We start from the raw sequence: 14979 nt of genomic DNA, 5'->3' as shown, positions 1-14979 counted from the left end.
CCAAGGTAGGAGACCCCTGACCTAGAACCAGAAGGGGTGTGACTTAGATCAGTGTTTCTCCATCTCTGCAAGATCCCTGGGACGTTCAATCCCTGAAATTCCTCAAGAGAGCTGAACTTGCTGACCTGAGAAACACTGGCTTAAATGTGCGTCACCTCGTTGTCCCTGGCCACTTTATTTCCTTCCAGGGGTTGAGAAGAAAAGGCCTGAGAGGTCATTTCCTGTGAACTGCCAAAGGGTTCTAAAGGGCTGGGTGCTGGGACGAGAAGATACCTGCCTGGAAACCACACTGGTTCTTGAATTTAAAAAAGAAAAGAAAAAGAAACGAGAGAGCTTTGGGCATCTCTGCGGTTTGTGGACTTGGTTGGGAGAGTGTGTGCTGCCCTCTAACGGCCTCGCAGAGGATGCCAGTTTGAGGGGTGGGGGTGGGGGAAGCGATCCATCGAGAGGATCAGCAGTCGCTCATTCTATTAGAGCAGAGGTCTCCAAACTTGGCAACTTTGGGACTTCAACTCCCAGAATTCCTCAGCCAGCTATGCTTTTTGGCCACCTTAAAGTTGCCAGGTTTGGGGCCCCCCTGTATTAGAGTAATAAGGCTGTCCTTTGCTTTTTTTTGGACGGTGGCCAAAAAGCATAGCTGGCTGAGGAATTCTGGGAGTTGAAGTCCACAAGTCTCAAAGTTGCAAAAGTTTGGTGACCCCTGTATTAGAGTAATAAGGCTGCCTTTTGCTTTTTTTGGACGGTGGCCGAGCCGGAACGTGTATCGGTTCTTAGCTCCTTGGAAAGATTCCCAGTACCTTTTGAACAGCAAAGTTCTTTTGAAAGTCTGAACTGGGCCATCTGCACGGGGGAGGGGAGAGGAGCAGTGCCCTTTCTTTAGCTTATGCGATCATCATCATCATCATCATCATCATCATCATCATCATCATCCTCGCCGCCGCCTCTAAGACTCTCCGGTTTAAGACGGTTAATTCTATTAAATAATAATAGAAGGGTCACGAAAGGCAATGATACCGGATCAGAAGCAGGTAAGCTGGCCTTTAATTCGAATCCGAAGGCGGGGTGGGTGGGGAGGGGGGAGACCACAGCCTCTTCCTGTGATATTTGCAGAGTTCACACCAGCTGGAGCGGGCAGGGAGGCAGGGAGCGAGGGAAAGACTGCAATGCAGATTCATTCATTAAACATGAAAGCTTCGTGAAGGAGAGGAGAATCGTTTAGACATTTAGGTAGGAGCGGAGCCAGAGTTTCTCTCTCTCCTCTCTCTCTCTCTCCCGCCCCACCCCCCAGCAACTTCCAGCCCACCATCCCCCGACTGCCTCGCGCGCCGCTTTTCAGTTCGCATTACGAATCGCCTCAGCTGGAGACCCCCTTAGAGGGGCCCGCCTCCCCGCTCCTGACTGATTTCAAATCTTTTGGGTTACCTTTCCTTGGGTAGCCAGATTGCTCTCTCTTTGCGCGGGCAACGGCTCCGTTTGCAAGCCGCGGTTGTCCCAGCTGTTCATTTCTGCTTTCATCCACCCTCCTTCTTCGAGTTTGAGGACCACCGAGCCACAGCAAGCAATCGCCTGAACGAAGCTAAAACGCGGTTGTCTCTACGGGGGTCTCCAAGCTTGGCCGCTTCAACTCCTAGAATTCTCCAGCCAGGATCCCTCTCCAGGCCAGACAGATTACCACGATCTGGGGACACAGTGGAACAGCCTTGGCCCATCCCTGTCACTATTGGGGGAGGGGGGAAGGGGGAATGAAATGGAGCATCTGTAAAAAGCTTCAAAGCTGAACATCCACATCTGGAAGAGCCCTCAAATATATTTGCCCGGAAGGTCAGATTTGCCACTCGGTAAAGAACTCCTCTGTATATACTCTGGGTCTTTCCTCCTGCCTCACGGATGGCACAAAACCTAGCAAGACATTTTGCTCCTTCCCCTCCCCCACACACCTTGCAAATCCCTATCATGCTTCAATCGCCTTTGTTTTGAGCGGATTTGTCAATACTTCTCATTGCAGGCAAGGTGATTGGCTTCCTTCCCTGGGCTTCCTAGCCCTCTCTCACTGGGGAGAGAAGGGGGAGAAACATAATCATCAGTGGGATATAGTCATCAGTAGAGCAAGAATGAGAGCAAGATCTGGCTTTAAGGCTCTGCCCGGAATTCTTTAAGCTGATTTGTCTGCTTCACCTATTTGTACACCCTCTAAGTTTAAACGGCGTACAATGAAGAAACACGGGAAGACACTGAGGCGGGAGTAGCTCTAGAGAGGAGGAAGCAAGCCTTGTCAGGAATAACTGGCTGAGCCCCCTCGAATAGGGTAACTGAAACTGACTAGTTGCTGGGTAACTATAGCCTCTTCCAGGAGGAAGTGATTGAAACTGACAGATATAAGGAAGCTGGCAAACAGATGAGAACAAAACAATCCCACATCCGTAATTTGTTTTCTGGAGACGGGAATAAAGTAAAGCAGAACTGCTTCACCAGAAGGGAAGCATACATTTCAAAACTGAAACATCAGAACAAAGAAGGGGGAAAAACTCCACCCTATCCTTCTTTCCCAAAAGAAATAATGGAGATCTATTGATTTCAGAACACTGTTAAAGAGGAAGGGGTGCTAATACACCTGTCTTTCCCAGAAGAAATAATCCGGCCACCTTTTGCCCCGTGGAAAGCTAGAAAAGAAATTGAGGTAAAACTAGGAAGATGCCTGGTACAAAGGGAATTCAGGGAAGGGACCACTGATGAGGGTAAGTGTGGGGAGGAAACAGTTGCAACAGCAGCTGTCTCGTGTCCGGGGGGGGGGTCATCTGCACCTTCCAATGCTCCCCCATACATCTCTGATCACACCCACAGCAGGTCAGCTGATTTTAATCTCAAACATAAAGAGTGGCAAGGGTTACACGTTTTGCAGCAGTGGTGGGATAGTGTCAAGAGGGGAAAAAAATATTGTTTTAACAGGTGATTCCTAGTGATATCTTAAAATTGTTATGGGCTTGGGCGATATGGGAAAAGGCTTGTTGTTAGGCCAAGGACCGTGCCCTGTTAACCTTCATGTCAGGACAGTGAATCAAATCCAGTGACCATCAAGAATTTAATGAGCATAAAATTAGAGATGAATCGCATGCTACACAGTCTTCAAAAAAACATCCTCTTTGTTGGAGAAGCTCTCAACCCTCAACCACATATGCACGTAAGACTGGGTGTCATTTCCCATCCAGTAGTGTGGAAAATAAACTCTACATATGTTGAGAAGAAAGCTGGATGAAGGACTATTTTCTGTTTGGGAAAAAAAGAACGCTTATCTATGTGTGTATGTACACCCAGACACAGAGTAGAAAGTATCCCGTTATTTCTCCGCAACGTTTTGAAATCATCTTATCCAGTCACCTTTTAATTCTCCATGTGCTTTTGTTGCACTTCGCATCTTCTTTCCCCAACCATCTTGTTGCTTTCTAAATATTTGCCAAAGCAGCCAGCTAACCCAATTAACAGGCTCCCTCCCCCCTCCCCACAAGTTGTCTACACAATCTCTGATCTTTAGAAAGGGAGGGGGAAATCCCTCCCCACATCTGTGTACACGTGTGTTTAAAAAGCAAGCGCTTTGAGGTCATTTGTGGGTTCCTAAGAGGGCTGGAGCCTTTCCAGATTGCAGACGGTTTGAGATGTTGAATTTTCCGATGAGTATTTACCGTCATAACTAATTTAAGGTCATGATTAAATACAAATTCTCAGCAGGGCTCCTTAATGATAGAACGCTGTTGCTAATTAGAGAGTTTAGGCTGCGTTTTGGCGAGGCAGTCTAGAGAGATGGCATTGTGTTCTGCATGCAAAGGCAGATTAACCAAGAGTGGGGAGTGACGAGGGGCATCAGAGTTGAGCAGAACTGATCCTTAAGGCCTCAGATGAGGGGAAGCTCAAGCAACAGCTGCAAATAGGCAGCCCTCTTCTTTATTTATTTATTTAGTTTAGCTTAGTTTGTCAAGCGTATATGAGAAAACAAATATAAGTATGAACATAAGATATAAACATATATATATATATATATATAATGGGTATAAGTATCAGGGGTCTCCAACCTTGGCAACTTTAAGCCTGGTGGACTTCAAACTCCCAGAATTCCCCAGCCAGGAATTCTGGGAGTTGAAGTCCACATGTCTTAAAGTTGCCAAGTTTGGAGACCTCTGATAGACATAATAAATGAGCAGGAATAAATGGGAACAGTAGGACGGGGGCAGTAGCCTTCTGGGGTGGATTCCCAGGACCACACATCTTCTGGACCTGCACAACTTGGGCCCTCCATCCCCCACACAATTCTTTCACGTGGAGGGCAGAACTTCATGTGTCCCCAGAGCATGGCTGTAGCCTCCACATCTCCCCACATATTTCCAATCAACTGTAGATGTTTAATGCGACCAAAGAAGAACTTTATTAAGGGTGTGATTGGAAAGTAATTGCTCAAATCGTATTTCTTTCTTAATAAAAGAACAAAGAAATCAGTTTTGTCTTGGCTCTATCATCATCATCATCATCATCATCATCATTATTATTATTTCTTCTTCTTCTTCTTCTTCTTCTTCTTCTTCTTCTTCTTCTTCTTCTTCTTCTTCTTCTTCTTCTTCTTCTTCTTCTTCTTCTTCTTCTTCTTCTTCTTCTTCTTCTTCCTCCTCCTCCTCCTCCTCCTCCTCCTCCTCCTCCTTTTGGAGTGGATACCCTGATCAGGTATGGCCCTCAGCCAGCCCAGAGGAAGCTGGCAGCTTCCATGGTGGCTGCTTGATCACTTGGAATATTTCCATGAGTTGCCAACTCATTTTCCCCCCCACCTGAGCTAACTCACAATTGCAGCTAAATGAAGCGGTAGAATGGACAGCACAATGTAAAAAAAGCAGTAGGCTTTTAATAAATAAAATAAAATAAAAACTAAAAACCAAAAGTTCCCCCACTCAAAAAATGCTTTGATTGATCTCCAAAGCGAGGCCCTTTTCTTGATCTTTTAAGTTTTTGTTTAGATGGGTCTTAATGTGAAAAAGCTTGCAGAAATGATACCTTTTGTCTGAAATCTGAAACAGGTTAATTTCTCTTCAGCATAACTCTGAATATCTCTTAATTCAATTGAACAGGAGTGCCATTACAGTAGGGTTTGTAGGCCTTATGTAATCATCTCATAAGCCCGAGGATTTATTATTTCTCACGCTGATCATTCCAACTGGATGACCTGTAGCTTAATTTTTGTGAGTTCCCATTTTTGGAAAAAAATAATAATAAGGAAGTCATTTTTAAAAGTTTTTTTTAATTGCTAGAGGCTTAGAAGCATGTACTACCATTACTGCATCTGATAAACCTTAAGCTAAATCTGAAGACATTGTTCAAATTCTAATTCCATTATATGGTCACTGATTTCTGTACCTTTGTTTTGTTTACCTATTAATCCAATGAAGATTTTTTTGATAAGTCAGAATTCTGCAAGCTACTTTGACTTTGTTTAATAAAAGGAATCGGAAGGAGTCTGTTTCTTTTTTTTCTTGTAAGGCTAATGGCAGGCTACTGTTGCTTTTTGCCAAAATATGCTTCTCTTTTTTCTCCCTGCTGAATCATCTTTTTGCATCACATCAGACAATCCATTGTTATAAAAAAAATAAATCACCGTGAATGTTTGGTGAAATATAATTTATACATACTACATACTAAAAATGAGCATTTCTTGCCAACTTGGTGATTCTATTTGTCAATTACTTTGGTTATAAACACTGAAAAAGTCCAGTTAACACATATACATACCATAAACAGGAATGTATTCAATTTTTTTAAAAAAGGTAAGTTTGATATGTTAATAATTTGGTTATTACGTCAATGCCCCAAGGGTAAGGAAGAACTTTCTGGGATGTGAATGGCTAATATAATATACCACGGCAAAACTTTTATAGATTAGAGTTAATTTTTGTCAAATGCACAGTATTAACTGGTATATACTATACATCTTTCAGCTATAATGTAACTGCCAGTTTGTATTTTTTTGCACTTCATTTCTTCTGACCTCACTTCTCAAATCTCACCTTTCCCAGACAAATCTCTCAGTGAGAATAATTGTGTTTGTGTATTTATTACGAAGACCAAACTCAGCAATTTCTTCACCAAGCTATTGCCCTTCAAATGTTGATATACTTGTATGATGTTTTGGGGATGATCAAAGTTGAAATCAGGAGGCACCTGAAGCCAAGAGAATCAAAGGTTTATTGATGCCAAAATCAACCCATTAGGCTTTAAAGTGTCTGAAGATTCTGTGTTTCTATTGCTACTATTGATGAAGATAATGATCATCCATGAAAACGGTCAAACTCTCATGGCAATATTCCCCAGCTTCATTACCTTTACTTCCCCTTTTTATTTAACATACCAAGACAGCTGTAGTACCATAATTTTTTAAAAAATAGCAATGCCATCAACAATGTTTGTCCTTTACTGTATAAATACAGCGCAGAGAACCTTTCTGTTGTGGTTAGCCAACAGCAGGTGTGATGGCTGAGGAAAGCAAGGACTCTGATGAGGGGCCAGGACCATTAGGAAATGGACTGCTGCCTTCAGAGATTGTGGGGACTGGCAGCAGTGATGAGGAGGTTCCCGAGGAGCCTGTGCCAAGTACATGTGCATGAAGGATTGCTCAGAGGAAAGAACAATTACAGCAGCACAGGAGACTCGGGAGTAAGGCTGCAAGGTAATGGCCCCTGCCTCGAGAGGATAAAAGCTAGGTTTGGAAAAGCGTTCTTTGCAGACAGCAAAGAAGCTCTGAAACTCAACTGGTGGACATCTTATTTCTTGTTTGGAGAATCTTGTAAATTAGTTCTTATCTCTGGGTTTTTGGCAGCCTTGACAAACAACTCTTTCTTGTCAGAGCTAATTGTTGGAAAGCAGCCTTTTATCTGTAAAGGAACAGAATTGTGATTAAACCTTAAAAGGTGGGGGCTGCTGCCTTTGGCTGTATTTGCTGTCTGGGAACCCAGTTGGGTCAGAACACTTTCACAGAGTAAAGATTTTGTGTTCGTTAAGTGTCATGTTCTACATATTACATGAAACCCATAGGGTGACAAGTTATGAAAACTAGATGCTTTGTTCTGTCAGTTTGGCTACTGTATATCTGTAAACAATTAAACAGAATAACACACCCCAAAAGAACCGAGTTATTCAACTATCCACTATAAATGATTATATCTAAGATGGGTCTGAATACTAAATCAAGTCCAGGATTCTGCTATTGGCATCCCCATAAGAAACCGTAAAGCGGGGAGCTTGCCTCTAATCCCAAAGACATTTTGTCCTTGCCAATGGAGGTTCCACATAATTGGTCATTTCCTAATATCTGAGGAATTTATAATCTATCTAATATTCCTTCTAAATCTTGCAATAGTTTTACCTCATCTCTTCTGAACCTCCTGCCATTGATCCAGAGCCTGGATTTGGGGGAGAGGAAAATTGTACTCCAAATCATTCATAATTTCTCTCCCAACTCCTATTTTCCCTTAATTAAAAATGAAAAATATAAGGCAATAAGCTATGCACTCATAGAGGAGAAACCATTCATTAAAGCATTCTAATGTTATCTTCATTTCAAATTAAGCAGAGAGTCCTAGAAGTCCACACAAAGTAGTCAAAACAGGGAAGATGGTAGTTGCAGTGAATGCAATCAAAGATCCACCTTTTCCTGCCATCTTGGCCTTTTTAAATCACATCCTATCAACACATCTGGTGTCAACTCTACCAGTGACCTTTGGTTAAGATTTTCCCCACTAATTCTAAATCAGGAGTGACTCCTAAAAATGGCAAAAAGTTATAATGTTAGGCATGGAGAGGTTTTCTCACGAACACATAATAATTTTAATTTATTCTTTTCTACTGCTAGAAAGACCTGAAATATTCTTATGTTTCCTTTAACACCACTCAGAACAAGAGTTGTTCAGGGTGAGTTTTGTCAAGGACAATTCCGAATATCATTAAATGTGGAATTATCATTTCATGTGGAATTGCTAGTCAACATATACTCAAAAATGACCTTGTGCCAATTCTGATTTTATGAACACAATTTATGTCTGGAGAGCTTGTTTGTTGACTCACACTCTACATGCTTACATTATAAATGATAATGATGATGATAGATCCAATCTGAACATAGAAGAAGAATGAGGACCCCGTTTACATTTTGGGTTTCCAGCAAGACCTTAAGAATCCCAACTATTATGCCCAAGTCACTTACAAAGATAAAATAGAAATTATTGCAAAGATAAAATAGAATATGGGCTGGGGAGGAAGAAGCCTGTGCTTCTTTTTTTAGAAGTGTCTGTGTTCCCATGAGATATATACTTATAGTAAAACTACATTTTTCTAAATTGACTCAGTTTTTTGAGTGCCTGTCACTCATTAGCTGTCCACAGGAACTGGAATCACATGCTATACTTGACAACAGTGGCGGTCACTAGTTTCTAGTTCAGAAAATCTTGCAAACTCAGTTCATGTTCTTCCACCAGGGGTTCTTGAATGAAAGGCAGATACAACGTTACATGAGCAACAGAAGAAAAAGGCCACATATAGAGTTGCTGCCAAGGTCACAACTACTGTAGTAACCAACACAGACAGATATCCCCAATCTCAATTCTTTAGCGAGCAAACACTGAGCTGAGATTGGTAAGGATCCCTTGAGTTTGTCTCCTTCTGTGTGATTCAAAATCTGTTTTGTTAACTGTGGAAACCCCCCAAGAATGAAATGAAGAGAGGAGGGGGGCTTTTGGTCCTCCTCCCCCCCCCTCTGAATGGGGAGAGAGAAATCACTCCCATATTAGCGGACTGAGGGCTTCAGCCTGACTCTATGACTGGTGTCCCAATGCCAAAATGGGAAAGTGAAAGTACAAACCACTCCAACCCCCAAAAATGGGCAGCAAGAGGTCCATCAGACCAGTTCAAGGAAGTTGAAGGGAAAGGAGTCCTCCAGTCCAGAGTTTGGCATTCAATCTTTCCAAGCCAATCAAGTAAGTTGGCAAGAGAAATGTTCTGGATGTCAAATCCAAGTGGGAATTGTTCTCAGGAGCACAAATTCTTTGTGAAAGATAATTCAAGGATTAAGGAGAGGCTCTCTGAGCATGCTCAGGAGTGCTTGTTTCTTTCTTCCTCTCTATAGTGGTACAAAGATTCAACTCAGGTCATTCAGTGGCTTGGAAAGTAGAACATACTTTCTGCAGATGATCCCAGACAAAACACAACTGTTTCACCAGTGTGAGAAAATTGGAAGTGCTGTTGGAGGGGAACAGCCCTAACTCGTACCAATGACAGAATCTTTCTTGGGAAGTCAACAGTTCTGCTCTTTCAAGTTTTGTTTTTGAGCTAATTCACCCTGCTGTTGCAACCCCAGAGTTTCAGCACTTGGTCAGAGCTGTCATTTGGTCTACCCCAGGGGTCTGCAATAAATACTCAAAGAGCTATTTGGACCTGTTTCCCACAGAAAAGAAAACACCAGGAGCCAATAATTTAACAACCAGTGTGATTGCGTGGTCGTGGCCAACTGACGTCACTCACTCCCACCCAGTCACCTCCTGCTCTGGAATATAGAGTGAGTCTCCATCCCCTGCCATCACACTTACCTTCTCAGGCCAGGCAAGGAGTGACAGGGAGAGGCCAGCCGGTGGTGGGATCAGCCGCCAGGGGGTGCAGCAGAGGGCCGAAAGAGCTGCATATGGCTCCAGAGCCACAGGTTGCAGATCTCTGGTCTACCCCTTAGTGGTCTAGCATATTCTCCCTTACCACTTGGTAGCTAAATCTAGATCTGGGGTTGAGGCTTCTGAGCAAGCTTCATTTCATTATGTTTTCTGTCCCTTCCAGAGTGAGGGGGGAGCAGTCTGGTCTTTTATTCATTCCCCTTTTCTTCCCTTCCCTTTTTATTTTCATAGCAACCTTGTACTGTATGTTGGGCTGGAAAAGAGTGATGGAGCATCCACTCTTAAATGCCCTCCAGTCTAAATATACTGTGACCCTGATTTGAGCTGGGCCTTTTTAAGGTTCACAGAGGCCTCGGGGATAGCACGCTCATTTGAACCTACCTACCTTCTCTTGCAATTGATGTCAAGATTATTTTTCCCCCTTTTTATGATCTCTTTAAAGACCATTGCCCAATAAACTGGAGAGTGCGGGGAAGTCCTTCTCTTTGTTAGACTAGATGGACCCAGTTCCTGTAACTGTTCTTCCTACGTTTTTAGCTTTCAGTCCTGATATAATCTTTACTGCTCTTTCTCCGCATTCTTTCTAGATTCCCGACATTTTTGTATTGTGACTAAAACTGGATGCAGTATTCCAAGTGTGGGCTTACCGAAGCATTATAAAGCATACTAACATTTCCTGTAATCCGGATTCTATCCCTCTGTTAATGCAGCCTGCAGACTGCATTGGCTTTTTTGGCAGATGCACTGCTTTTTTGGGAAGTGCTGGCTCATATTTAAGTGGTTCTAGGTCCCTGTCATAATTACTGCCATTGAGTCAGGTTCTACCTAATTCTGTTCCTGGGCGTTTGGTTTTTCCTGTCTAAGTGTAAAACTTTACTATTCTCACCACTGCACTAAATTTCATTTTTCTGGATAGGGCCCACCAGTGGTGGGATTCAATTTTTCTTTTACTACTGGTTCTGTGGGCGTGGCTTGGTGGGTGTGGCATGGCTTGGTGGGCATGGCAGGGGAAGGCTACTGTAAAATCTCCAGTCAGAAGTGGCATTTGCCAAATCTCCAAACTACTCAAAATTTCTGCTACCGGTTCTCCAGAACTGGTCAGAACCTGCTGAATACCACCGCTGCTCCCCACCCCACTAACCTGCTTTCCAGCTCCGTTCTCCTGTGCAGAGCAACAAAAGAAGACCCAGCCAATCAGCTGGGACTCGGGTGGAAGAGAATAGATGGGGGCGGGGCCAGTCAGAGGTGGTATTTGCTGGTTCTCTCAACTACTCAAGATTTCCACTACTGGTTCTCCAGAACTGGTCAGAACCTGCTGAATACCACCTGTAGGGCCCACTGTTCAAGCATATCAAGATCCTCCTGTATTTTGAGCTTATCTTCTAAAGTGTTGGCTGCTCCTATCAGGCTTGATATCACCTACAAATCTGATGAGTTCACTTTCTATCTTATCTGAATCATTTATGAAGATGTATTGAGCCTAAGACAGAACACTGAGGTACCCCACTGCATACTTCCCTTCATGTAGATATGCAGTTCCATTAAGGACTACATGTTGGGTGCCGTCGGTCAGTCAGTTATGCATTCAACTGGTGGGGATGCTGCCAACTGACATGAAATTGTAGATTGTGGTCCATTTTGTCAATTTGCCTTACTGAAGTCCAGATATATTATGTCCACAGCATTACACTGATCCACTCATGTAGTCATTTTGTCAAAGAATGCAATAGGATTTGTCTGGCATGATAAAATCCTATAAAATTACTCAATCAATAACTCAATTGAACCTCTGCTTTAAAAAAAAAAAGAATACTGCTTTGATCACACCATCACAGGCGCCAAATCTACTTTTTTGACCGCACCCCTCTCTCTTTCAAGCAAAAGACTCTCCAGAACTCACCCTACTGAGATGCAAGATTTCAGGACAAGAAGATGGTGATTCTTCTGACCAGGTGCAGAGTGCTTTTTCCTGGGGTAGCAGCAGAGTTAGCCCAACCAGACACATCAAAGGGCTGTTTGTTAACCGCCTCTTTACAAAGGACCTACAAACTCCTGAGGAGCAAACTGGGTTAACGTTGTGGTGAATGGGGTGTGGGGTTGGGGGTGGGGTGTGTGTGGGTGCCCCTTAATTCAAATTTTACAAAGACCGTCCTAACTGGCCTGAAGTGTTTCGGGATCAGTCGGGATGCAGGCTAGGTTCATTGCTGTCACTTTAAAGCAGCGGTCTCCAACCTTGGCAACTTTAAGCCCGGCAGGCTTCGACTTCCAGAATTCCCCCAGCCAGCTTTGCTGGGAGTTGAAGTCCACCAGGGTTCAAGTTGCCAAGGTTGGAGACCCCTGCTTTAAAGAGCAAAGTGCGCCTATGTTTATGGAAAGGAGATAGAGAGGACCAGGAAGACATTCATTCCTCCAGTATGCTTTAAAATTATACTCGATCGAATGCAAAACGATTTAGCTGCTGAAAAAGGCACCCAGCATGCCTCCCACCCCGTTTCTCTTCGCAAAAAACCTCCTGTAAAGGTAGACAAGAGGGAGAGATTTCAAGCCATCGTCCATGAAAATAATCATAGGAAATACTGGCCTCTTTGATTTACGCCTGCTCCCCCTCCTGGTGCCCTCCAGCTCTGGCCATGCAGGCAACCATAGAAGAGGGAGTCAAGCTATTCTCCAATCCAAAGCCACCTGAGGGCAGGACAAGAAGCCAAGCTGGAAAGGACTGGAGAAGAGAATGCGATTGAGGGCCAAAGAAGAAGGGGACGACAGAGAATGAGGTGGCTGGATGGAGTCACGGAATCAGTCAGAGTGAGCTGAAAATGGACTCCGGAGGATGGTAGAGGACAGGAAGGCCTGGAGGAACGTGGTCCATGGGGTCGCGGTGGGTCGGACGCGACTTCGCAACTCCCAACAACAAAGAGATACAAAGGTGCTTTCTTGCCCTTGTGCAAGAGCTGTAGGGATATTTCCTCGCCCTGCATGGATTGCTGTGTTGCCAACCCTTCTCATCTCCTCCGTAGAGGTGTCCTGTTCTCCCTGGACAGATTCCCTTTGACTTCTCTTCCCTCTAGTCCGTTAGACCAGGGGTCTCCAACCTTGGCAACTTTAAGCCTGGAGGACTTCAACTCCCAGAATTCCCCAGCCAGCAAAGCAAAGCTGGCTGGGGAATTCTGGGAGTTGAAGTCCTCCAGGCTTAAAGTTGCCAAGGTTGGAGACCCCTGCGTTAGACTACAAAATCTCATTACAACCCACCCACCCCCGCCCAATCTCTCTTCGGGCTCGCCTGGCCAGGCGCAGGGAAAGGGGACTGTCGCTTTTCCAGCCCAGCCCAAGAGCCCAGGGATCCGCGATCAGCCTCTCCCGGAGGCGAAAAGGGCGTCGGACGAACGCGGAACGATTCCTTCCCTTCTTCCGAAGCAGGGAGAGGCAGGAGCCTCGGGACGCGCCTTCTGGAGAGAACTGCAACTCAGGCCGCCAGGCGGATTTGCTAAGGGAGGAATTCGCCGCCGAGAGGCCGGGCGGCGAGGCAATTCAGTAAGCGTCCGGGAGACTACAAAGCCGCGCTTCTCCAGGAACGGGCCAGCGGAGGAGGATTCGGCCCGTCCGAACCCCTCCCGTTTTAGGGCGATGCAAAATGCAGTCCAATACATTGGTAGGGCGCCACGATGACGAGCTGAACTATTCTATTCTACTCCATTCCATTCCATTCCACATTTTCTATTCTATTCTATTCCACTCCACATATTCTATTCTATTCTATTCCATTCCATTCCATTCCATTCCATTCCACATTTTCTATTCTATTCTATTCCATTCCACATTTTCTATTCCATCCCATCCCATTCCATATATTCTATTCTATTCCATTCCATTCCATTCCATTCCATTCTACATTTTCTATTCTATTCCATTCTATTCCATATTTTCTATTCCATCCCATTCCATTCCATATATTCTATTCTATTCCATTCCGTTCCATACCATTCCATTCCATTCCACATTTTCTATTCTATTCTATTCCATTCCACATTTTCTATTCCATTCCATTCCATATATTCTATTCTGTTCTGTTCTGCTCTGTTCCATTCCGTTCCATTCCATTCCATACCATATTTTCTATTCTATTCCATTCTATTCCACATTTTCTATCCCATCCCATTCCATTCCACATTTTCTATTCCATTCCATTCCATTCTACATTTTCTATTCCATTCCATTCCACATTTTCTATTCCATTCTATTCTATTCTATTCTATTCTATTCTATTCTATTCTATTCTATTCTATTCTATTCTACTCCATTCCATTCCATTCCATTCCATTCCATTCCATTCCACATTTTCTATTCTATTCCATTCTATTCCACATTCTCTATTCCATCCCATCCCATTCCATATATTCTATTCTATTCCATTCCATTCCATTCCATTCCATATATTCTATTCTATTCCATTCCATTCCATTCTATTCCATTCCATTCCACCTTTTCTATTCCATTCCATTAAATTCCACATTTTCTATTCTATTCCATTCCATATTTTCTATTCTATTCCATTCCACCCCACATTTTCTATTCTGTTCTATTCCATTCAATTCCACATTTTCTATTCCATTCCATTCCACATTTTCTTTTCTATTCCATTCCATTCCACATTTTCTATTCCATTCTCATTAAACATGTCTGTTTTGGGACTCATGTCCACACTCTAATTTGATATTTAGAATTGGAAGGTCTCACTCTCCCAGTAATACTTTTTCCTAGAAATTATACCAATTCTTTAAGAGATCTGTTGACTTCCCAAGGGAAGGACACAAAGAACACAATTAATTCTTCTGCCCTGATATTTGTGTTCTCATATCTGAGTGTTCAGATATGTCCAACACAGATCTGTTTTCTTTTAAACATCTGTTTAAATAGGAACTCCAGTTGCAAAGGCCATTTTGGTGTGTGTGTGTGTGTGTGTCTCAAAAATGATGTTTTCTTCTGTGCAATGCTTGCAACATTGAAGTGACAAGAAACAGCCCAACAGGGAGGCATGTAATCTTCAAATCAGGTATAAAGGCTGGTCATCTCTCCACTTTTGAAAGAAGCAGGAAAAGGCCATCGGTCTGGCCTTATATTTTTGTTGCTCTCAAAATGTGTGTGTGTGTGTGTGTGTATATACATATATATGGCATTCAGAAGCCTGATGATGGCAGATGAGATTCTGCTGAAACTTCGCTACAACTTTAAAAGCACAACTACAATGATGTGGGAAAATACCCGAACAAAGCTGAATGCCATACATGTAAGTACCCGTGAA

The sequence above is a fragment of the Pseudonaja textilis genome, chromosome 1, assembly GCF_049901715.1.
Source record: "Pseudonaja textilis isolate UNSWEBS1 chromosome 1, rPseTex1.2, whole genome shotgun sequence".
NCBI lineage: Eukaryota > Metazoa > Chordata > Lepidosauria > Squamata > Elapidae > Pseudonaja > Pseudonaja textilis.
Note: the sequence above shows the minus strand (reverse complement) of the source record.